General features: G+C 36.2%; 2 protein-coding genes across 6 annotated transcripts in view; one reads left to right on the top strand and one right to left on the bottom strand.

The window, feature by feature from the left end:
- Positions 1-25,812, bottom strand: part of Tio (zinc finger domain-containing protein tiptop) — a 147,175-nt gene that overhangs the window by 116,459 nt on the left and 4,904 nt on the right. The window contains exons 1-2 of one of the 4 annotated variants that reach the window (XM_070315766.1): positions 4,874-4,921; positions 3,641-4,445 (exon numbers count right to left, since the gene is read on the bottom strand). The exons of 2 other annotated variants lie outside the window; for them this stretch is intronic. The gene's annotated coding sequence lies outside the window, so the exon portion shown is untranslated. Of the gene's footprint in view, positions 1-3,640; positions 4,592-4,873; positions 4,922-25,812 lie in introns of those variants that run through there. One more of the 4 variants, XM_070315765.1, reaches the window with a different exon arrangement.
- The window catches only part of LOC138944789 (zinc finger protein 99), a 68,359-nt gene continuing 47,883 nt past the window's right edge, over positions 5,337-25,812 (top strand). For both annotated transcript variants that reach the window (XM_070315771.1, XM_070315774.1), the window contains exon 1: positions 5,337-5,485. The gene's annotated coding sequence lies outside the window, so the exon portion shown is untranslated. The remainder of the gene's footprint in view (positions 5,486-25,812) is intronic.

Raw genomic sequence — 25,812 nt, forward strand, 5'->3', positions numbered from 1 at the left:
AAAAAACTCGCTCGCTCCTGTTCTTGGAAGAGATATTCGACGACATTCCCCTCCCCTCCCCCCACCTATCCGTCCAGCCTAAATTTTCCGTAACGCTCTTCACACAAGCGCGATTATACATCGTCCACAGATTATTTTAATACCAAAAACATGCGAGCAACAAATTCTTTTAGTTAATTTATATATTAGGAAAGCGCGTGATATAGGGTCCGCGGCGACAAAGTATCGATTTTTAATACTTTAAGACGAGCAACAAATTCAGTTTCTCATATATTTCGATAGTACATCGTCCACAGATTATTTTAATACCAAAAACATGCGAGCAACAAATTCTTTTAGTTAATTTATATAATATAAGAGCGCGTCGTATAGGGTCCGCGGCGACAAAGTATCGATTTTTAATACTTTAAGAGGAGCAACAAATTCAGTTTCTCATATATTTCGACAGTATATTGTCCACAGATTATTTTAGTACCAAATACATGCGAGCAATACATTTTTTTATTTACTTTTACTTCGCGCAAGTGAATGGTACGGCGCGGCGAGACTGAGTATATAGTGGTATTAATTAAATTATATACTTTTTTAAAAATATTTTTGTTATTTTAGAATAACAAAATAGCAACAAATTCTAGTGTATTTTATTTTTTGATTCGAGCATTCTAAATATTTTTTTCACTATGGGGGGGGCTGGCTTAATGTCAAGCTAGCACCCCCCACTTTGAATGTAAATTCCTGCTAAACGGTTTGAGCAACAAAATTCGGACTACGGCAACTAATTAGCACATAATTAGCACTAAATTATTTGATGTATTTGATTTAATTTGGCGTTGGTGGGGGGGCTAACTTAATATGGGTACCCGACACGTTATCTTTATAAAACCCTTCGACTTCCCCGGCCGTGAAAGCGTTAATCGCGGGCGATCTTTCTCGTATATTATTTTCCGCCTGCCAGTCGCATTCCTGAATACGAAAAGAAAAAAAATAATCACACAAAGAAAACTACAGTGGTAAAAACGACGATTGAAAGCACGCAACAGCTACCGAGAGACTTTTTAATTTGCGAATCGATTTCTATGTACACGACCTACGCATTCATCGGAGAGAACTCTCGGGAGAGATTCCGCGACGATAATGTCTGACATCTATCATCGAGAAATTATGCCTTATTTCCTTTTATTCGCAATGTCACTCTATCATTATCACGTTATCTCAACAATTTATCAATACGCGAACGCCAATTGGAAAATCAACCAACACCCGGCCGTGACCCCGGAAATGCCGACAAAAAGTAATCGAAGGAAAATGTCGGAGGAATAAACAGAAAGTGTCTGTCAGTAAGAGAACATTCTTACCGTTTTATCACCGTAAAACAACGGAGTCATACTCCACGCACGATTCTCTTTTTTCGTACTTCACATCGCGCTATCAATCTGTCGTTTTCAAATCGATTGGATCCTTCATTCAATGAATAATCGAGACGGAATAATGTCAAATTGGCTGTATCGATAGAAATAAGAAATTGTGGAAAGAAATTACAAATTCAGATAAACAGTTAATTGCAAAACACTTCTCCAATATTTATATTTAAAAAAAAAAATCACAAAAATAATTTTCATAATAAATCTGACAATGAGATACACCGCGAGATATTATATAAAATATATTTATACTTATATTTATACTCGTATTTATGCGACTTTAATTCCTTTTTTACATTTATAATTATTTGTGTTTCAACAAGCAATGACAAATTTATTGGGGGGGGGGGGGGGGGGAAATAGATAAATATAATTTTGTTTCTGTAAAGGTATCAGTTTTGTAAAAATAATCTCTAGAAAATTATTTATTTAAACAACTTAATTTCAGAATAAAAAGCTTGTGATTAACTACACTAATTTAAGAAAATGGACAAAATTTTTTGCATAATAGCACCGACATTTCCAAAGGTTTCACATATATCAAGATAATATTTCGCGATTATTTGATATAATACTAAATTATCAATACATAAAAGGTGGCAACTGGGATAATTTATATTCAAATATATTAAATGTCTTAGAAGAAAGAAAAAGAAAGAAAGAAAGAGAGTTTCTCTCTCTCTCTCTCTCTCTCTCTCTCTCTCTCTCTCTTGTTACTTATATTTGTATATTAAATATTTTATATTTTACATTATATATTTTATATTACAGAATAAACAAGCCAAATGTGACATTTTTTATGTATACGGTTAAAAAAAATATATAAAATTATATTATTAATCTTACTTAAGTGCGATTACAATTTAATTGCATTCAATTTAATACGATCTTTAAACGCGTCTCGTGAACGATACGCAAAAAACGGAAATTGTCGAAACGGTACGAGAGAACGAAAGAGAGAAAGGAAAAGAGAGAAAGAGAGAGAGAGAGAGACAATAACCTGAAATAAAGCGAGAAAGACAAAAAAAAAAAAACTTTCAACGGAGTGCCGATGCGAACAATGGTCGCCACAAATCAATGGGATTATGCCACTATTTCACACATGGATATGACCGACTCACCTGATAAATCAAGCTGTCGTTCGGCCACAATAAACAATAACATTTGGACGGCGGATGGTGGGACGGCTGGTGCGACTCTTCTTCACTTAACTCGGTCATTCGCGTCGCGTCGCGTCGCACAACACGATAGTACGTATTATTTCGCCGTCCACGGCCCTTTCAAACGCGTGCCGTTTCACGCGATAATAAATCGATCGACGACTGATATCGCGATGGACGCGTGCAAGAATGCGAGAGGAAGGCTTCGCTAGTACGAAATTTACACGAGAGAATCGATTTTGCACATACGTTACTCCTCGCGACGGATCGATTTTCGTCGATTACTTTTTCTTGTTCGTTATTGAGATAATTTTTTTTTTTTTTTTTTAACGATGCTTTTAATATAGATATTTCTACATAAATATATTTTTAGGTTACTTTAAATATCAATTTAAATAAAAATTAGACGATTTACATGTCAGGCATTCAGACTATTATTAAAAATAAAGCACTGAAAATTTAGATAAATATAGTGAAATCTTAATTTTTTCCACTTATATAATTTCATGTAAATATAATATTCATTAAAGAAAATCATAAAACCTGTAGTCATTTTTCATGTATAATATATGGATCTTTATCTGTATATGTAATAATCGAAATACGCGTAAATATTAATTAAAATTGTAATTAAATATTTTAAAATAAATGTATTTAAAAAATGATATAAGAGCAATAATTCTCTTTGGAATACAGTTTTTATATATCCTGAAGTTATTATATTAATATATAAATTAATATTATATTATAAGTTATTATATACATAAAACATGAATTTTTAAAAACAATCAGAGAAAGGGTTTTAATGAACATTTTCAATATTTGATCAATATTTAACAATGTTGATCAATTAAGTAATTTAATTATTAATTATAATAACAATATTGATTAATGTTTAACAATAATTTTCTTGTCAAACTTGATGAGAATTAATTTGGCGAAATTAATAAATTTTTCGAAAGAGAAAGTATTTACGTTCGCATTATTGACACGATACACGATTATAATCTTCAATGTTCAATTTTTTGTCAACTTTTCCATCATTTTATGATTACTTACTTGAGTAATGCCTGATGTTACGATCGTCTCGAGCAACGCGGCTGTTCTTTATCCTCATTATCCATACGGTGTACTATATCCACGCACAATACGTCACAATACTTTTTCGGCACTCCCGACATTTTTCTTGATATACTTGATATTTTTCGACACTCCCGACTTACGCGCGCGAATAATATTCAGTCTCACTTAATCTCGAATCGTAACTTGAAATGAGATAAGCGATTGTTGACATCATAGACATAGTATATCTAGATCGAGCGTTTGCTTTTATTTAAGAAGTGGGGGGTAAAGATGCTTGTAGAAAAGGACATACTCTGTTTCGTGCCCCTTGCGTTCTCTCTCGCTCGCGCGTAGCATAGCGTTCTCTCTCGCTCGTTCGTAGCATAGCGTTCTCTCTCGCTCGGGCGTAGCATAGCGTTCTCTCTCGCTCGCGCGTAGCATAGCGTTCTCTCTCGCTCGCTCGTAGCATAGCGTTCTCTCTCGCTCGCGCGTAGCATAGCGTTCTCTCTCGCTCGCGCGTAGCATAGCGTTCTGTCTCGCTCGCGCGTAGCATAGAGTTCTCTCTCGCTCGCGCGTAGCATAGCGTTCTCTCTCGCTACGCTACGTGCACCTTGGTCCTCACAGCACTCGGTCTAGATATCTACGGTTAACATCGCAATATAACTAGTAACAGTCTTCGCAATATAAATGATAGCGATGAAAACTTGCCGTTTCTTTTCGATTTTCACGATGCTCACACGACATTCGATCGCGATCACAAGCGTGTCCGACACTATACGTAACCACGTGCGACTGAACGTGGCTAAAAACGTCGAGAAATTTTCATATCTAACACTGATAGCGCTTGTTCGCGTTCGATCGATTAAATCTATACCACAAATGCCACAAATAACTAGATGAGTGACGAGACGAGATCGGACGAGCATGGAAACGACCAGATTCTGTCGAAGCACTGAAGTTAACTCAAGTCCGATTGCGACTTTGTACTACGCGAATCAAATACGTCACTTTCGCGGCATAAATTTTTTTACTTGCTAGCTGATTTTTATTAAACGCGATATCAACACATACGAATACAAATGTATGATACAATAATTTGTATCGCTTTACATTATTAACAAACGCGTTGCAGCAGTCATTAGACAATTGAGTTATCTTTTCAGAATATTATACGTAAATTGATAACTTGAATAAAACGTACAATGAGAATCATAAGAATTTCGACTTAACCTTCACGATAATCGACGCAGTACTAAGCCTGTTGTGCTTTGTGCTGCCACAACGAGGTCCCGGCTCGCACGCCACAGTCGGAGAATCCCGTACATGCTGCGCAGAGCGCTCTGCGCAGCACGTACGGGATTCTCTGACTGTGTGCGTGCGAGCCGTGACCGCCGGCACCTCGTTTTCGCGTCACTTTGGGAAGACTCGCGGAGACTCGGCCGGTCGCTTTGTTTATATTTACTATAAAGGTATGGTGGTGTGGTACGTTCGTAAATACAACAGTACGAATATAGCGGTTAGGCCGATATTACATTTGTCGTACGACGAACTTTTTAAGCGCATTGATTGGCTGAAATAGAAACTTTCTGGAGTCTCTAGAAATTAGCTAATCAATGCGCTTGAAAAGTTTGTCGTACGACAAATGTAATATCGGCCTTAATCTCGTCTGACGACTGACAACGTAATGATGTAATCGTAATAAATTCAATATGGCGATTTCTACAAAACGAGATAAGCGCGAGTGTTCGCAAAATGAAAGGGACGGAAACCTATAAAAGGACGAACGAGAAGCGATACGATTAGCATTTTTGCGTTTCACATTTTTATCCAACGATCCAAAATGTAAGTTATACAATCATCAAATATAATAAACGTTCAAATTCCACGTTTTGTACAATATAACCGTGAATTGTGATAATTGCTTGGTATTTGAAAATATTATTATTTCTCTTGCATACGCAAATTGACGCAGTATTAATGTTACTTACATTGTTTAAAATTAATTCTCGCTTACAATTAGTACCGTTTTTATTGTATATTACTTTTTTTTTTAATACAAATCTGTCTCGACTATTGCGGAGGTTAGAACTTTTCACGATTTTCATTGCGTCATACACACAATCAATCTATAATATATGCTATCAAGAGTGATAATCATCTAATGAATATACGCGTTTGTTAATAACTACTGATATATATAACAATATGTATGATACTTGCGTTCTACATTAATGCGATATACATACATGTATAGTCTCAACTATTGGAAAGATTAAAATTTGTCACAATTTTCGTGATGTCATATCTGGATACATTATACACGCAATCAATCTATAAATTTATAATGTGTACGTACTATATGGTAGAATGATAATCATCTAATGAATATGACACGTTTATTAATGGGCTAGTGATATAAAAATTATATGTGACATTCGCGTTTCAAATTAATGCGATATATATATGTATATATACATACATATATTAATGTCGCATTTAATAGAAACTAGCGCGCGAACAATTCATATACTGGTAATCATACCACTTGATCTATTGTAATATAAATTCGGAATTTCGAAATCGGACCACAGTATTACAACGAAATCGGAACATATTTAGTCGTTCTCGTGTTCGTCCCGTCTCGTCAAAGTTCCTGATGCGTGCGATTATTTGTGGAGCCAACAAACATTTGAATGCTCGTGTAATATTTATTTTTTATCATCTAGAAATTTTAAACTTTTTTGCAATTTTTCTCAAGATTATATATTTTGCGCGTACTCATATATTTATGGCAAGTTCAAAGCTTATCACAACGATAACAATTTTTTTTAAACTAACAATAAGGTTTTTTTTCGCGCACGCGCGCGTATAATATCCTAAAAATATTTTTTAAATTGTTATGATTATTTATTGTTTAGAAAAAAAAAAAAAATACTTATAAAAAATTAAGAAACAGCATTTCACAGAGAATATAATAATATAATATTATGCACTATACTTTATTAGAGTTATTAAAAAATAAATATAAATACAAATAGATAAAATGACATTATTTTATAAATATTATTGTGAATATTTTACTTTTTATTGCACAACACAAATTAATAATTACTAAACATTAGCATCGCTTGTGAAAATAAAAATAATATTCTTATAAAAATAAAAGAAACACAATGTAATTATTATTATAGCAATAGTGCGCGCATAAAATTATAATGTTCAGATACGATTCTATAAAAACGAGCACGACCATCTTTTTGAACAATCTTATTTAATTTATATGTCTCAAAATATATGATATAAATTAAAAAAAAAAAAAAAGTGTTTCTGTCCTTAATAAGACATCTTTTTACGAAATGATGTTCTTTTTTTTACGTTTTTTTTTATAATCTTTAATTTTTTTATAATATTTAAAATTAATTCCTTCAATCATCTGAACAAGTAGCTAGTTCAAAAATTTCGTCATTCTCGCATTCTTTGATTGACTGTTATAGAAATTTTTTTATGTAGAAATTATTTTGTATCTTTTGCATTAAAAAAAAAGGGGGGGGGGGGAGATCGACAATCTATGGGATACAAACGGTGGGATTTGAATTCTTGATTCCGCAGATCCGTGTATCGGCCATGTCGAAGTTCTCGTTTGCCAGTTTGAATTTTCTGAGGATCGGCGTAAAACGAGTCGAGGAATTTGTTTGTCGAACTTAACCGAGACCACAAAACCGGTCGTGTATACCGATCGTAACGGAGTGGCCGGTACCCGCCGACTAATTATAGCCTCCTATTTATTTTATTTACGCGTATGCGCACAGACGCACCCTTCGCTCTCATATATACGCAAAGCGGAGCGTAGGAAAGGGGGAGGGGGAGGGGGAGGGGGGAGATAAGGGGAGAAAAGAGAGAGAGACAGAGCGATATAGCCATAAATCAAAATTCCATTTCAACGTTCTAACGAAGGATCAAATAAAACACTTTAATTGACATTTTTACGGCGGCCGGCAGCCCAAGTCGAACTCCTGCCTACACCCGGCCTGATCCTGCTGTCTTTTTCGCTCGCGGGAATACGCGTATACACGCACGACGTATCGTCCTCGTTCCTCTATCGTCCGTGTGGCGTCCGTTTTTCTTTTTTCCTTTATTTTATTTTTCTTTATTTTATATTTCTTGAGCTGCTCCCTTATGATCGAGCAAAAAATATCCTCTCGTAATAATATTGTACAATGCGCATCGACCGCGGTGTAATGTTGCTCCATGTTCAAGCAAGTTATTATAAAATAACGAATTCCTTTTTCGATCAAACTTAAAAATTCAAATTAATATGTAATAGTTCGTCATCGATCGTAAATGAAAGCTTTTTTCGACATTACAAGATATTTCAAGGGGAAAAATATCCAATCCTCATATTTCTATTCCTATGTGCGAATAAAAATCCATTTTCTTTTTTTTTTAAAGATTGGGAATATATTGGTTCTATCAATCAATCATCAGCATCAACACGCTTTCAAATTTTGTTATTGCAAATATTAAAAAAAAAAAAAAAAAAAAAATATTTTAAAAAAATCTTTTTTAGAAAAAGATTTATTTTATTAAATATCTGCAATAACAAAATTTGAAATTATGTTGATGCCCATCATTGATAAAATTAATATCCCGAATCTTTCAAGACGATATTTAAAAAACAATCTTTCATACAAGTAGAAAAATAAATCATATCTTGATTTGCCTACGATTGACAGCTTGGAAAAAAAGCGACAAAGTTTGCGCGTAGACAGAATCATGCTGAAGGGGAATATTAGGAGAGGGAGTGATTATATATAGCGCTAGAAATTAAAAGTGGCAGCCGCTTATGCCGATTATCAATAATTTCATGGTTTTTCGGACGAACCGGCGTAAACATAGAGAGTGGCCGCTCGATCACTTTAATATCGGCCCGAGCCGATCAATAATAATAACAAAAGATACGCGACTCTCTTGTCCCGACGATGATACGAGGGGCGGGGGGAGGGGGAGGGGGGTATATTATAGTAATTTCGAGGCGCGCGGTTTCCTTGTTCCAGCACGATGATGCTCTTGAACCGCTGCTTAGAGATCATCGGCGAAGATTTTTTAAAAACTTGGCAACCCCCATATCTTTTTCTATGAATCCTCTGCTCCAAAACTACTTATCAAAAGTTAAATGCCCACCAAAAATCTAACAATGCCATCATCAGGCGCACACTATGATAAATAAATCAAGACATAAACATAAGATACAATATCTGAAAATAGAAAAATTTAAGATAAAAATCTCCGCTCTATAGGATAACATTAATATCTCTCTTTATATTTTTACAATTAAATTTCCTTTTCATATATCCAGAGAGGCATTGAGTGGATGCTTAAGATATAGAACATATGTGAATAAAGAACTTCGAGAAATTTCTCGCGTTCGGTCGCAAAAAATTAGTTAAAATTCATAGTCGCTGCAAATTTAACAGTTTCATAGTCGGCACGATCGATATGTTGGAAATCGAGAGATCACAGCAACGTGTAGACAGTCTTCTCTCATTACATTACGTGGGAAGAAAGTAAAGAGAAGAATTTATTACATATATCTCGAATCTTAAATATTCACTCGATATCTCTTTGGATATATAAAAAGCAACGTTGGAAAAATACAGATTAATGCTGCGATATGAGAGTTTAAAAAATAAAATATAAAAAGAATGTTGAGAGAAAATAAAAATAGAAAGATGTGATAATATAAACATCATGAACTATAGAAAAACTTGGATTAAAAGGAATTGTGCAATATGAGTGATAAATGTGAAAACATCTTACTTCTTTCACTTTTTTATATTTACTTTAATTTAATCAATATTTTCATAAAGTGCATTAAAATATTTTTTTCATCACGATAAATTTTATTTTTATAAAAGATTAATGGTTATCTACCGCGATTGAAAATCGAAAAGTCATTATCAATTATGTCGAACAAATGAACGAGGCGTGTAAGGAAAATACATATTTAATTATTAATAATGGTTTAAACAAACAAAACGACAGATGTTTGTGCGAGGAAATTTTATGCCAACTAAAAATAGAATTGAGAGAAATTATAATAAGAAAGAGGGAGATCGATAGATAGATGAAAGGGGTATAAATGGTTTATCGCGTGTGTTGAAAAAAGAGAAAGATCGACGAAAAAAAAAAAAAATGCACGCACGTCGTTTTTAAACCTCACTGTCTCTCAAGCCGTGTAATTATAATTTATACGTTACTTGCGAGATCAGATATTCGCATATCGAAGAGAATGAGTTGCGGCTTGATTGGCGGGAGAACTTTACGATTGGCGGCGCCAAGCGGTCACGTTTGACGGTTATCGAAGGGGGACCGCGCGAGTCGATACGAAGATCCGGAAAGAGAGGGCAGACGATCCAAGGTAGAGAAGCGAACGAAAAAAATCCCGCGTTCTTCTTTCATTTTCGAGATAATAATACTACTCCTTCACCAACCCTTTAAATATAAACACAAAATCCCCTTATTCTCTCCGCTGCCGCTGCCGCTGCCGCTGCCGCCGTTCTTGTCCGGCACAGCATTTCCTTTTTCTCTCTTCTCTTCACCCTCTTTCGATTCTCGTTGTTTTGCGGTTTACGACGGTTCGCGTTACAACTGATTATTAGCCCCTTTCCTATCTCTCCCCTCCTTGCTCGCTCTTCCATATCTCTCGCATCGTCTCGTCATCATCTCTCTTTTTCTCCGTTTCTTTCTCTCTCTCTCTTCTTTCTCTTCTGTCTACTCGCACATTTCCTGTCCCCGTCTATCCTCTCGCTCTCTCTTTCACCATTATTATACGCGGCCATATACGGCCATTATGCCCAGGCCCCGATATACAACACAATCCGCTGTAATGCTGGCCATAAAATTAAATTAGGGTTATAACACGATTTTTCACAAAGGTTCCGTGAACCGCACGTTTCAAACCATTCTCCCACCCTCGGAGAACGTCTTCCAGTCATTCTCCATCTCCCGCTCCCTTCTGCCGCATTTTTTTTCCAGAACCGCCATACGGACTACCTGCCTCGATGATACCTACGCCCGATCTGATCGTTTCATCGCGTCTCGAGTGGCTGGTGTATCGACGCGCGGTGTAGCATGACAATTTGCACGATATTACGATCATGTTAGAGGCGATTACTCGGCAGATTTTCGCGGGCATAAAAGTCGCGCCAGATACAACAGCACCGTGACCCGAACGAAGCCGTTCGGCGTGCGCCGCGCGCTTTCCGTTTCTTGACTTCTCGTCGCTTCTCGTAACGATATATCCATCGAGAGATATATGCGTCTTCTTTCGTACAAATTGAACGTAAAGCTGTAAATATAAGGTATATATAGATTATGCAGAAATAATAAAAATATATTTAACATTTAAAAAAAAAAATCTTCGTTAGTTTTAAAAATAAATTATTTAAATCCTGATGATCAATTCTTTAAGCAAGTATTAGAATACAGTCTTTCAATATAAGTAAATAGTACAATGTACGAAAATTGTTTTCCGACTAATCTAAAACTATAGCTATTTATTGCTAACCGTTATATATCTTATTGCCGCGTCTGGCTTCGATTTTTCCCAAATTGGCTCCACGTTAGTTGTTAATCGAGAACGAGTATTATTGGCGATCTGTCTAGATGGCAGTTAGCAATCATCGTTTGCGAAATAATTCATGCAACCTTTCACAATAATAGGACTCTGTACGATCTCGTTTGCTGAAGTATGTATGTGAGGATGGGGAGGAGAGGAGGGGCTTTAGCTATACTAATTGTAAATTTATGTTCTTTATAGGTTTACAATTTTGAAAAGTGCCAAAGAGACGAATACAATAATCGAATGAAATACACATGTGTATTTTACTATAACATTGCATACATACGATAACATTATTGTAACATAATTATTTATCCTCTACGCTAATTTTAATAGTTAACAAAATAATGTTATTAAAATATATTACATGATAATGTGTATTTATTGCGCTTTTACTTCGTGCATAGAGCCATTCATTGCTGTATTTCTCTATTAAACTGTCGTACAAATATTTTGTGTCAAGTGATTATATCGATGTTTTTAATTTTAAAAAATTCCTCATTTTGTCTGTCGTTATCCTTTCAATCGCAATGCCATATGTACAGATGATTTATAATCCGGTTGAAATTTCTTATAAATAGAGAGAGATAGTTACACCGTGCGTGCAAAATAAAGAGAATTGTCCGAGTGATTTCTTGTGCATAAGATTTAGCAGCAGTTGATTACAGGTCAATTGTGATAGACATTCGCTATGATACATCGGTATATCTAGACGCGGGTATTAAGGTCATTCAACAAATATATCCCGTTTTGCGCGTCAGCGAAAAGAAATTAAGGTGAAAATATGTCGCGACGTCTGACGCTTACTGAAAAAGTTCCATTTTTGAAAAATTGAAGCTTCTCCAACGACAAAACAAATATCTTGCATCAATTCCTCTTTTTTTTTTTTTTTTGTTCTCGTTATAAATGTTGACAAGCCCGTGCAGGTACTCGATCGTTCTATCTATTTTTAAAGAGAATTTAGTTAAATTTAAAATGAACATATAATTAGATATTTACAATAATATATTACAGAGAGAATTATTATACAATTTGCATCCGGAATATATAAAAAAAAAAAAAAAATTATCTGGCATAAATATAAACTTTTAGCTGCTCTTTCAGATATTATATAGATTTTAATAATAACAAATTATGAATAAAAATAAATTTTTTTTTTTTTTTTTAATTTGTTATATCCTTCAATAAGTTTTATAGAGTGAAATGCTTAGGAAAATTTTATGCGTACAATTTTGATAAATTTCGCATTAAACTTGTATGTTAATGTTACTAGATTATTCATAACTATTTATCACGAGATTAATATATATATTATTAATCCTGCAAAAATTACGAAGATATTCTTTCAAGTACAATATCATCACGCGTATTATAATTATTTTACACAATAATCGAATCAAATTATCATCTCTGAAAGAGAATATATGGTATTATTTACGAGGAAAAGAGAATTTATTCGGTCATTGGAAAAAATTCGAGCAAGTCCGAGCGATATCTATGGTCGATGGACATCCATCCGACCATAAACGTTGACGTAGAAAGGCGAATGGAAGAGGCGAGAAATGGAGAAAGAGGAAATTCAAGTTTCGCGAAGGAGAAGAGCTGGCGAGGAGAATTCGAGAGGCCACAAATCACGGGTTGGGGAAAGGAGAGAGGGGGGAGGGGGGGAGGATGTCGGTCGGTTGGACGGAGGGTTCGCTTCGAAGGTGGAAGAGAGCTGTGTAAGGGCCTAGGAAAACGGGGGAGAGGGGTAGACTCGGGAGTCACGATGCGATAACAGGGATGGTCGAGAGCGAGTAGCTGGTAGCGGGTGGCAGGGGGGGGAGGGGCGGGGAGGGGCGAAGGGCGTATGGCAGGCTGCAGACGCGGAGCGCGACATGCTTTATGACGTCTGTTCATCACATCGCCCCAGTCTCATAAATTAGAAATCACCCCTTAGATAGCTCTGGCACCCATCTCTACGATGGCGTCAGTGCCGTATCGCGGGAGGCCGGGCATCGCCTCCGACAGGACGCGCAAGAAGATTGGAGGAGAGAGGGGAAGGGGGTTGACGGGGCCGGGTAGGAGGGACGCGCGGACGGCGGCAATAATTTTCAACGTATGTCATGGCGGGGAAAGAAAGGGGAAAAAAAAAAGAAGTGGGTACGAGCTACGAAAGATCACATGAGCGTTCCGACTAAACCCTCTCATTCGAACCACGCTTCGACCTGTACGGCACTCGGTGGCTTTTCTATGCGAATGCGAACATAGGTTATTAATTATCGAAGGCGAATGATAGATATTTATTACTGCACCGCACTGGCGTAGGTACTTTTAAACAATATTAGATTTAGACGTATGTGCGTTGGCGCGGAACACAAATTGATCGGTTGTATCTCAAGACTAGGAGTGCTATTAATCTCAGTGATACCTTGTTGCTCAACTTTTGAAATATCGCTAGAAACCGATTACTACAATTTAAGAATAAAATGCATGACACAAGAACCAATTCACTCTTTCTCTCTCAAGCGCAACGTGTTCTTCTCTCTTCTGCACATGTTTACATTTCTTTATAAACAACTTGCGAATACATCGTCATCTTAAGCTGTCTAAAATAATGTCGAATAGTAAGTTGACAAAGTTCGATGTATTTAAAACCGAAAAAAAATCAGCAATGGATTTTTTTCTATTCGTAAAATGGACTCATACCTTTCAAATGTTTGAGAAATAAATATATGTATATATATTGTATATATATATACATTTTAATCAAAAATTGAAATTACAAACTGCTGTGCATAGCTAATTCGCGGAATTTTTGAAAGTAAACGCGCGAGGTAACACAATTCGATGACAGATTTAACCTGAAAAGCAACGCGGGAAATCCGGGAGTGAGAGAAGAAGAGGCAAGTGCGACGATTATCGAACGGTCGGCGAACGTCAGGGTCGGTCGACGTCGATTGAATTGGTGTAATGAGCTGATTGATTGGCGGTGTCTGCGCGATCGTCATCGTTACACGCTTGAGACACGCTTACACGTGCGCTGGCTAAGCGCGCAACGTCGCTTCGCGTCACTGTCAATCGCCAGCCGTGTCCGCCACCCTGCCACCAGTCTTGCTCTCTGGCAGGAAAAGCGACAAGTGCGCCGAACTGTCAACGTGCCAAATATATTCCACTCTTCACGCCGCCTCTCTCTCTCTCTCTCTCTCTCTCTCTCTCTCTCTCTCTCTCTCTCTCTCTCTCTCTCTCTCTCTCTCTCTCTCTCTCTCTCTCTCTCTCTCTCTCTCTTCACGCTCCTCTTCCGCTCTTTCTCCATTATTTCGCTTCGTCGCATCGCGCTCCTCTAAATTCTCAGCCAGAACTCATTGTCGTTTGAATTTGCTGTCGTGTAATATTTTTTTATCCTTGATTATATTTTGTATACCTAGAAAGCAGACGGCAAACCGGTATTAATCCTGTGCGGTTATTCGCTTCTATGAGAATGCGGTACGAGTTTAGCAAGGTGGAATGCTTTCTATTTCTTAGGCAATTTCGGTATATTTTGTGAGATAATCAACATACCGTTAATAATTAAAGAAGCAAATAATTAAAGGACATACGTTGCATATTGTAAAATTATAAAATTGTTCATTTATGTTATAGCTATAACTGATTTAAGAAACAAAACAAAAAAATCAGTACAATATGCTAGGATATTAAATCAATAGCGAGAAGCATTTTGCGTTGATCATAAACGCAAATCTTCGCCAAAGATGTTTGGAGTTCGAGATCGAAGGATCTTAATTGCCGGTATTAAGCTCGGCGTCATTATAAATTCGCGTGAGCGCGAACCGGAAACGAAGGAATAAAGTGAGAAACACAAGCGAGAATCTATACAGGGGCGCATTATACCGTCCAGTAGCTGCGACCGCCTTGGGTTTGTTGTCGAGGAAACTTTAATTGGCTCTCGAATCCGAACGATTAATTAATCTTCGATTGACTCTCGACTACTAATGATTCATTATCGGGGATCTTTGTCTTTACAGAGAGGAGGTGCTCGACGGGAAAGGAATCGAAGATAGGAAAAAAAAATCGTGCTTTCTAACGACGTGGTTTCAATATTACAAGAGTAAAAAAGAAAGTTGGAATAATTTTAATTACTTTTAGCGAGGAGCTCGCATCGTCGCATACATTGTCTCGAGAAGCTCGAGCGATTATAAGCCCGCGGCGATAATCACGTTTGCTTAATGCACAGATCGCGCGACACAGCTTTACATTTTCACATATATCTTTCATCCATCCGCTTTGAAATAGCGAAGCACTAGAATAATCTTTACTAATATATTTTACTTGTCTTTTCTACCCAGAGTATGTCGAGTAATCAATCATATCCTTTATCTATTATATAAAGAGACGATTATTTCAAGCATATATCTATAATTTGTGCATGTGATTTATAATTTATCCTCATTCTCAGAGCAGAATTAAAGATCTATATATTAAAACTAATTAAAGAATTGATAAGGCTTTCATATTAAACACACATATGTATGTATGTATATTTAATGAAGAGTTATATCTCGGTGTGTGTATATCAAAAGTAGAATTAGTCGCTAATGTGAATTTAATATTTTCCACATTACCATATCTACTAGACTTTATAAAAAGTGCATGTATACCGATATTAAAAAAGAAGAAAGAAGCTTTTGGAAAATTCATGATCGTTAAATATTGGCTTAATAAATATTGATCAAAAATAAAGACTTTGATATATGATTTTAATATTATAAATTAGCATAATGTACTTTACACGCATAATTATATAACGAGAAAAATAATATATATCGTACATTTTTTTTTAATTATTATATATCCCTCTTTTATATAAACATTCTTAAAAAGGTCTCAAGGTTCTATTATTTTGAAATGTTGGAAAAAAATTTACAGTTGCGTTTATTATATAAACTAAATTATATATCATGGCTTTTTTTTATCAAGTATCTAAAAAATTTATTTATCATGTTTATGAAGATTTTAATTAAAATATATAATAAATACTTATAATTGTTAATAAAACGTTTCATTATAATAATAAACACACTATTTTGCATAGCTCGCTTGTATATATATTTGTTTTTTTCAAATAAGATTACGTAAACTATATTGAAATTAACAATATAATTTTTTTATCAATTTAATAAATTTTGGATATCAAATTGAGATATCGGACATCGTATATCGAAATATTATGTGTATTTAATATATACATATATATTATATATCGTATGTTTTCATATTCTCGTGACATGTATGATCGTATTCAATCTCTCTATCGCGACCTAGTAGACGTAGTATAAAAGTGAGATAAGGCAATATAAGAAAGAAATAAACCAAATGCTCTCGATCGATCGCGTTGATGCAGTCGCGAATAGACGGCAATTCCCAAAGCGCGCATTTACGTGAGCTCTAAAAAGACAATGCTGCGAAGGAACGTTGACGAAGCGTCAACGACGTTTCGGTCCGCGAAAAGTAGACGACTGACGTCCGTTGAACCCATTGTCCATCCGGGCCGCGGCACCGATGACGCGGCGATGGTTTCCGACAACGTTGCTAAAGAGAGAGAGAGAGAGAGAGAGCCCGCTCGATACCGAGGGAATACTCGCGAAAAGTGCGGACTCGAGATACGCGCGTTCGTAGGAAGGAAAACGAGAAGGGGTAGACGGGAAAGAGATGGTCGTAGAGAGTGTCGGTAGCGGTTCAACCAACATCGAGCCAGAGTACGAGACGCAATACACGCCCGTATGTGTGTATACGTGAATATGTCTATGTATGTGTGTACAGTGCGGATTCGACGTGGAGGCGAGGCTGTCCATCTCGCGGCACGTCGCGGTAGAATAGAGTCGTGGAGGACGGCCGAGGGGGGTTACGGAGTAAGAGCGGGGGATGCTTGGTCGAAGGTGGACGAGGAGAGAGAGGGTGGTAAAATAGGGGTGTTTGGGTGGCCGAACTCGGGGGGGGGGGGTTCGGATCGAGAAGGAGGGGTCCCCGAGGGTGAAACAGGGGGGTAGCTGTCGCTCGCCCGGGCAGCAGACGTCTTCTGACCCGGCCGGTGGCTCAACTCGACTCAACTAGACTCAGCGCACACTGGCAGGAGGCAGCGGCCAAAGTGAGAGGAGAGGAAGCGGCGAGAGAGAGAGAGAAGGCTCGCGCGGAGGAGGTGAGAGCGTCGGGGCGTACGGAGGAGGACGGGAGGCCGCGGGGACGGTAGGTGCATTGCTTTTCGCAGTAGAAGGTGGAGAGAGGAAGTCGGGGTCGTAAGGGTGGCAGGCGTATCGATCCGGACGGAGCTTGGCTGACGGCTGACGAGGCCGTCACGCGAGACGAGTCGAGACGAGACGGACGGAGAAGCCCTCCCTCCTATCCCCGCGTCCCGCGGCGCCCCTCTTTCGTCCACCGGCTTCTGGAGGAGCGAGCTGGCGGGGTGGTTCGCCCCCTAAGAGGCGCCGTGCCGGTGACGGAGAGGCGCAGGGGCGTGCGAGAGATACTGCTTACTTCCCCTTCGGGGCCTCCTCGCCGCGCGCGCGAAACAGTATCTAGATTGTACGTATACACGGCCGAGCTGTTCGCTGTTCGGCTCCTGCCGTGACGTTGATGTTGCTGCCGTTGCTGGTTACTGCGACACGCGTGTCGTGCACGCACGCGTGTGCGTACAGGGTGTCGGAGAAGTTGCGTCCAGTTTGCTCGGACAAAATCAAATATGACTAAACGCGTCTCTACCGATCGCGTTTTGCTTATTTCTTCGACTCAACTCTTGCAAAATTGTGTTGATTTCTCGATGGATATTAACATTAATGCATTAAATGCATGCGATTCAAGATTTACTTTGCAGTATCTTTTTCCTTTTTTTGCTACAGCTAAGATTCAATTAAGTAAATGTTTGAACTAGTTTAATGTTACATAGCAAAAAAAAAAAAAAAAAAAAACTTTATATTTCTATATACAGGGTTTTCGAGAAATATACCAGAATTCTATTCACTTCTATCGTAATGGCTTCTTTCAATTTATATTTTGTAATTAATTATAAAATTACATCTCTTTTATTATAAAGTAAAATTATATACACGCTTTTATCCATAATTAACATTTTTTACATTCATTTTATCAACACAAATATTATTAAAATAAAAAGGAAAAAGATTTTAACGAAGTTTTACTATCGTTTCGTTTAATCCATTCTGGAAATTTGCAAATACACCTTGTACGCGTCTCTGTGTGCGAGCAATGTGTAGGGAGTATACTTTACGCGCGAGACGGTTCACCCTTCGGACTACTCGAAGGGTTCACGTTTACGAGTTTTGACTGCATGCCTCCCTCTCTTTTGCTCCTTCGCTGTCTCTTACTCTCTCGATGAATGTCGTCCTGACAGGGATGAGTGGATCTTTCTCTGGCGAGAAAGTAAGGGTTTTCAACGAACGTTTCTAATATCATGCTTTCTTGTCAATCTTTAGTCATTTTAACGATTCTGCGGATTTGGATTGCTTGCGAAAATGTTGCCGCTAGACAAATTCACGGGACATAAATATCATTGTTTTATGGCGAATTTGATAGGGTAAAAATCGAGCGTGTCAACTCGAAACTAATTAATGGAATTACAATAAGTTACAGAAAAATAATTCTAACTTCTTTAAATGCAGATTTTTAAGACTGTTTAAAAAAAAAAAAAAAAAGTTTTTCGATTATAATACAAATCTCATGTATAATGCAGTTTGCTGCTAAAGAGATATTTAGAGATGCATTTTTTATGCACAACAATTATTAACTGATAAAAACAATCAATTATCAACAAGATAGCTTCACCATTAATAAACATAAAAGTCTGAATCGTCTTTATTTATATAATTGGCATGACAAAAAAAATGTGCGCTCTAAAATTTTTTGCAAGTTTTCGGCATATAAAAATTACTTAGACCGCATCAACCACAAAGAAGATACAAAACATAGAGTTTATTGCATAAAAGTAATTTTTCTCCATTTTTATCTTACGATGGAAAAATTCGGAGTCTTATCGAGCCGACATTGCGTTCGATGCACAATGAGTCCTTAGACATGTGGGTCCCGGAGCGAATGTCAAATGCAATTACTCTCGAAAGCCGCTCACCTCCAGGATGTAGGATACGTAGGACGCCCTTTGTCGGACGCGGCGAGTTATCGTTAGAGGTGGTTTGGTGCGTGCGTGCTGATCGTGCGTCTGCTCGTCTGTGAAGTTTATCTCGAGGAAGCCACCGACGTGCGGCGGCTCGCTTCCTCCCTTCCCACCTCCGTCGTCCTATAACCAACTCCTCCACTCTTCCCTCGGACATACTTCTATTCCGTACTCTCTTCCGCTACCCTGCCCCAACACACCTCACCCCAACATCGAGCCGCACGTTTCGCGCATTACTAGCGGGGTGTCCGAATGTTTTAACGATAAACTTGACATCTTTTATGCGACGTTTCTCTTCTTTTCGCGTAAATAAACAATTTCATATTTTTACATTTAAAATATATTTGTATAAATATTATTAAGCTTTACCAATATAAATTATGCATTTTATACGCGCGCATGTATGAGACTTTCTAGGAAGAGTTTGATTTTTTTTTTTTTTTTTTTTTTTTTTTTTTTTAACAAGATTTGAATTAAAAATTTGAATCTTTATATCTTTGTATTATATATTTGCGAATTCTATCATATATTAAAGATTGACAGAAACGACAAATCGTTCAGTTGGTTTGGCAGCCATTTAATTAGTTTAACGAAAGGTATTTTAGCGGATAAAAAAATATGGGACAATTTGTGTGTACGTGTGTGCTTTCACACGTATTTCTTGCGTGCCGGCTGTAAAATTCAGTTGTTTAATTTTGTCCAAACTCTGGGAGAATGACAAAAAGATATGAAACGCGGGCATAAAACACGGGCTGGTTCGCTTTCTAGTTTGCGGCTTGTGTATCTTGCGGGCAGCGAGTCTCGTTTCGCGCATTTACCGGCGGTTTGTCGTTGTGATTTAGCTATCTGCTGGTAGCGTTGAGTTACGATGCGCGGCGCACGCAGGGTGGCACATAAGCCGCCAAGGAAGGGAGCGTTCGAGCGAAGAGAAAGAAGGAGAAGGAACCAACACGCAAGACTGTCGCCTTCCATCTATGTATTTCTTTCGCGGCCGGCTACGCCGCGGGACTTGTCGCGAAGGCAAAAGGCTCTCGCCGCGTGCAAAGGCCAAACACCGAAAGTCACTTAAGCGTGCGCTCGAACGGTGGTTCGTTTTCGAGTAGCACAGCCTGTCAACTCATACGCCAGAGTACCGGCGCATTCTCGTCCAGTGATCAACGCATTCGTTCCGCAGTCTGAAGGAATGGCCGCTGATAAGGTTTGCTTTCGCTGTATCGGATGATACGGATTGCGCGAATTTTCAGTCATCGCTATGATGGTAGTGCTAAAAAAAAAAACCTTTCGACTATTTTGAAGGATATAAAAAGTTTTCGATAAATTTCATATTAAATAGATTTTGAAATAAGATTTCTAGAAAAACAATTGTATCGTGATAAAAATAAATTTGAAACATATCGCAACATAATCTAAAACTATCCATTTAGAATATGTTGTTTTATCATTGTGTGAAAATCGAAATTTCCTGTATTTTCCTTCGATCTCTACTATAAGAGTGAAATATTTATTTCGATGTATTCTTTTGACAAGTAGCGTACTTTTCGAGATAGGGACTCGTCAATCGAATGGCGGAAAGCAACAAATCACTCGGTAAATAATATAAAACTATGGGTCGGTAAGGATCGGCATGAGGTCGCACGGATGCGCTTTGATGTGCGTTCACCATCACCCGTGAACGTTACCAGCATTTCCTTTATGGCGGCCATCGGACATCTGTCACGAGGTCGTCTTTTTCTACGGTTAATTTATTAGTGCCGCTTAGAGAGAGAGAGAGAGAGAAAGAAAGAGAGAGAAGAGAAAGGACGGATGGCGGAGGAGAGAGACTCGGTAGAAAGATCGTACGACAGTGTCTCGTCTACGGCAGTGTAAATCGGGAGACGGGATCGTTCGAATACGAAAACGGCGTATTTTACGAGTGTCAAAAATAGGGTACGCATGAGAAACGCGCGCACCCATTGCGAGACGACGAAGAGTGTCGCGCTGTTAAATGACTCATCTCGAACAGAGGTATCGACGACGAGAGTCCGCGTTCCTTACGTCGCGTCGGTGACGTTCACGTGGGTGATTACGCTTTTAACCTTTCGAATGTAAACTTATAAAACTTGTAGAACATTAACGATCGGTCTTTTCACGCGGGATTAAATGAAACAGTATCTTAAAAGATTATACGAAATATATCTTATATAATAGAGTATTTTATAATCTCGGATGGCTCTTATAAAAAAAAATTACATAATTTTGTATAATTTTATTTTCATCGTTACAGATTTTTTATTACTATACTGTATAAATTTCTGAATTATTAAGATTATACTTTTATATGACTCTTACAATTCAATTTCCTTTATGTAAACAGTGTATATTCATTTTTTGTACTCAACTTCGTATAAAAACATTTCGGAATAAAATTGCACACGAAAAAAAAAAACGAAGAATTTACATACATAATTGATCAAATTTGTGAATTGCATCATGTTTAATTTCTTACATTTTATCATATTTATTTTAATTCTCTTTAATTTTGAAGAAGTCGGTCGAATACAAATCTATTTTAATCTTCTTTAGTTTACAAATAGTTGGGTCGAATAAAAATTTAATATACTGCTTTTTAACAGTTTTTATCCTTATCAAACATATGGGATAATTATTACAATGCCATGATGTTAAAATATTTAAAATCATGTAATCCCGATTTTTCTGAAACAAAAATCGGACTCCCGTTCAAAATCTACATACTGTATAAATACGATTTAAGTCACATTAGTCTGTCAATTATTCTTCGGAGATTCTATCAATAAACACATGGTAAACGACACGCAGTTTAAATACACATGTACCAGATGACCCGAATCTGTATAACGGCATAATGAAAATTGTAAAGTATATCTGTTTTTGCCACATGAATTCTTCAATGATTATTATCGATCATACTTACCATTTGCATAAAAGCAGATTCAAATGTTAGTCGCGAGATATCGTCGCGGCAAAAACACAGAATTCTTGAGCGAAGTCTCATTTATCTCGAGATATATTGCATTCGGTGTATTTGCCCGTCGATGCAGCATTGCGTGTAAATCATGATCACCGGAAATAATGGGAGCCGATTAGAAAGCTGACTCCATGCTTGATGTATAGGCATAACGCGGAAATCTAAGCATCGAATCGTTTCGCACGCGGATATGTCTTTAATATCTGCCGAAGATAGCTCTGCCATTCGTCATCATTTCTTTCTCGTGTTCGTCCGCGCAAAAATCTCAAGAACCAGCTTCTGCCAGAGCGCGTACAAAATTATATGATTGCAGCGATAAACTGAACGTATCTAACGGCATATTCGTTTCTCGTAAAAAAATTATTTCATTCCTCAATCCATTGTTATTTTATTTTTATTATTAAATATCGATTTATCATTGTATACAAAGGTATTATTTACACATATTTATTGTATACGTAAAATATTTTTTTTTTGTATAAAAATACATGCATTATATTAAAAAAAAAAAAAAACTATTATTATATCATTATATAATCATATATTATATTAATCATTATATATATATATATATACATTCGTAAAAAAATGGTTTTTTTTGCAATTTTGTAATCAAACAGATATATATCCGAGAATTAAATAAATATGTTAATATTTTGAATTATTACGCACAAAGTAAGAATTAAAATTATTTTGAAATATTATAATAAATATATATAAATTTAATGTTGACCTTAAGTATCAAAATTTTTTTATATACGACACAATATTTTAGAAAAGAGAAAAATTAAAGATATAATAGTCTTAATTATATAACAGTCTTAATTCGCGTACTGTGGACGGTATTATTTTTATCGGTGCAATTTTCAATTATTCTATTTGCTGGTAAAGTATTGTAAGTATCAGCGAGCAACGAAATATTGTAGCCATAATTAAATCACGCGAGATTACTTTACGACTATGCCAGACGTGTTGATCGTCTTTCAAACAATTAATATCAAAGTCCAGGTATAAAAAGTATTTATTATAAATTATTGATCGTATTTCTTAAACATTTCGAAAACATTCTTCATTTTACGCTAAAATATAATCAATTCTTTTGAAATCGTGTCAAATTTCTCCCATCCCTACGACCGAAAGATACAACGCCCTTTTATTGGATTGAAGGATTTATGGGTGCGGTTAGGTGTCCTATGGAGCAAAAATGCACCCCGGTATTGTTTAAGATTAAAGTTACGCAATAGGTATCGCTCGTCATAGATAGCTGGAGATTTTTACCAGAATCGGTAGTAAAATTTCTTCTTATGAAGATACATGTACATGCACGATTCGACATTTTCACGACCGGGCTTTGCTGTGAAACTTTAATGGCACGTTTCACTTCAGGTAAACGTAAATAGAATGCAAGGCGGGAAAACTTTTCGTCAAAAACTTTTTCCGTATGTGGGCTTCCCGCATCTGTAATTTTCTAATGCAGGAATTTTCAGGATTGTTGTCACGTATTAACAAATTTATCTTTATCAGCCTTTGTGTATACACCATATGTAATTGCATTTGAATAATTTCAATTACATATCAATTACATTAAATCATTTGATTGAAGAATTCAAATCCTGTCATAATATATATGTTTGCTTTTGACATATTTTTTTGTAAAAGTTTATTTTATCGTTACCAAAGAAATTCTTCGCTCTAAAGTTTCATACTGACATGTTCCTTTATAAATATTTTTATATAAAAATCAATATATAGAATCGATATACGAAGAATTAATATAGAATTTCAAAAAATACTAAAAATGTACATATTTCAATAAATATTCTGTTAATATAAACAGCTATTTAGAGGTACTTCGTAACTTGCTGGTTTTATTTTTCTGGCACATCTATTAGACGCTGTTAAAAACTGTTAAAATATCATGTCGAACAATTTATGTTCATGTGAAATGAGTTTATATGGGTTTCGATGGAATTAATTTTTCACTTGGATTAGCAACATTTGTTTGAAAGACAAGCATATAATATTATAGTATTTTATTATTATAATTATATAATTTTATTCTCCTTTGTTTAAATTTATTTTTCTAAACTACGAATGGTAAAAGAAATATCAGAATATATATAATGCCCAAAAATTATAATGATCGGAATATAAAATATAAAAGTCTAAGAAAAAGATAAATACTTGAAGATAAATTTATTTTCTATCTCTTAAGACTTAATATCAAAAAATAATTTTTTTAAATATTAAATAAATTTAAAAGAAACTAAATAAATTTTCAAGTTTGCATCTAAAAGCTCTAATTAATTTAAGGCATGTCAGCAACTTTTGTCTCGTAGTATTTTTAGATTTTAATGCGAGACTAAAGACGAAAAGATGTCAACTAGTATCCAATCAAGGACGCATATTTATTCGGAAATACCTAGTTTATTCGCATCGTATTAATTAGGGGCAGGAGTGCGTCTCATTAAAATTGCATAAAAAAAAACATGAACTTTGAGTCTGGACCACTGACAAGATTTCAGACTAGTTTGCCGTAGCTATATACAGTAGATCGATACGTCTCGTAGGTCTTTTAAATCCGATATAATGTTGCTTTTTCAGGAACAGTAAAAGATCAATTCTTTTACTTCGCGAAACAAAGAGAGCGAAAGAGAGAATAATAGAAAAACGATGAGACATTTTAAATATAATTGAAGTCCGAGGACGTTAAGTGTATTGAATAAATAAACCGCGTCTGTCGGCAAATCAATCATCTATATTTGAGATTTCTCTTCATTTTTACGTACGCGATAAGTTCTCGTCGCTGTATCGTGTATCGCGCTACGTAGCCGGTATCTTTGACTTTGTAATTTCATATGTCAAAATTGTCCGAGAGGAACGCAAGTGCATGGACGAGCGAGAGTACGCTTCATTTTTTATGAATAAAAATGAGACGAAAAGTTTCGCAAAACATGGCCATTTACAATTAATATCTTCCAGTGATCTCTTTTTTTCGGAATATCGTGAAATTGGCAAGTTTAATGTCGCGCTTAACAGACATAAAATAAATAAAGTCTTAACAAACATTTCTCATATTTTCGACAATTGGCATTGATATCTTTTACGCAATAAATCAATAAAGGCATAACGAACTACTAATAATGCAAATTTCGATTATAGCCCAAAGGATGCATCGAAGCTACACCTGTTGCATTGAATGCGAATGTTAGTAAATGTTTTATATCTCTATCAATACTTGGCAAATACATAGTTTAGAAAATTATATTTAAAGAAATTGAAAAAGAGAGAGCCGATATTAGTTTCGAAGAATATCGCAATCCGTAGAAATTATACATATAAATGTAAACCGAATAAATATAGATTAATAATAGTTTATACTAACGTAAAATTAATATTAA

Source organism: Polyergus mexicanus, unplaced genomic scaffold, assembly GCF_030449975.1.
Source record: "Polyergus mexicanus isolate NDT 795.1 unplaced genomic scaffold, iyPolMexi1.0 SCAF_2, whole genome shotgun sequence".
Taxonomy (NCBI): domain Eukaryota; kingdom Metazoa; phylum Arthropoda; class Insecta; order Hymenoptera; family Formicidae; genus Polyergus; species Polyergus mexicanus.